Below are 588 nucleotides of genomic sequence, written 5' to 3'. Positions count from 1 at the left end.
ATGGTCCAGCATTTGACAGACCATCATAGGCTGTGCTACAGTACAGCCTCTAACAAAACCAGGTTGTCCTGAACCCCTGGTAATAGAATCATTTACCTTTATATGGAGAAGGTTGGGAAAGCACCAAAATCCTCATGGGGCACGTGCCCAGGCTGACTTCAAGAAGTTCGTGCTGTGGGACTTAGTTCTGACGAGGTTGTCTAAAATGAAACAAAACAAAACAAAAAACATGTCAGCAGGGTCTATAATGGTTCCATGCGTGCTAAATATGTTCATGACGGAATCAAGAATGTTCTCCTTATTGAGGAGCAGAAAATCATCGTGAAAGTGTTGAAGCCATAAGCACAGAATCAGCTAAGTAAAAAAAAATGAAGGTTTTTTGAGTAATAAAAAAACCAAAAGACAAAAGAAAAAAAAAATGAAGGTGAAAATTTGACCAAATAGTCTGCCAATGTATTCCAAGGGTCATCAGGTTTCCAGATGAAATTTCCAACTGATATTTGTTCGTCCTTATTATTTACCTCCCAGCCTTTCCATTCAGTCAATTCCACATTTACACAGCATCACATTTTAGGTACCAAATTCTTT

General features: G+C 38.4%; 1 pseudogene; it reads left to right on the top strand.

Annotated features, from left to right (window-relative positions):
• LOC113255811 (60S ribosomal protein L34-like) lies at positions 1-372 on the top strand (annotated as a pseudogene).
• Positions 373-588: the final 216 nt, after the last annotated feature.

This window comes from Ursus arctos, unplaced genomic scaffold (assembly GCF_023065955.2).
Source record: "Ursus arctos isolate Adak ecotype North America unplaced genomic scaffold, UrsArc2.0 scaffold_11, whole genome shotgun sequence".
NCBI classification, from domain to species: Eukaryota; Metazoa; Chordata; class Mammalia; order Carnivora; family Ursidae; genus Ursus; species Ursus arctos.
The sequence above is the reverse complement of the archived record's forward strand: the minus strand, read 5'-3'. Positions and strand labels throughout refer to the sequence as shown.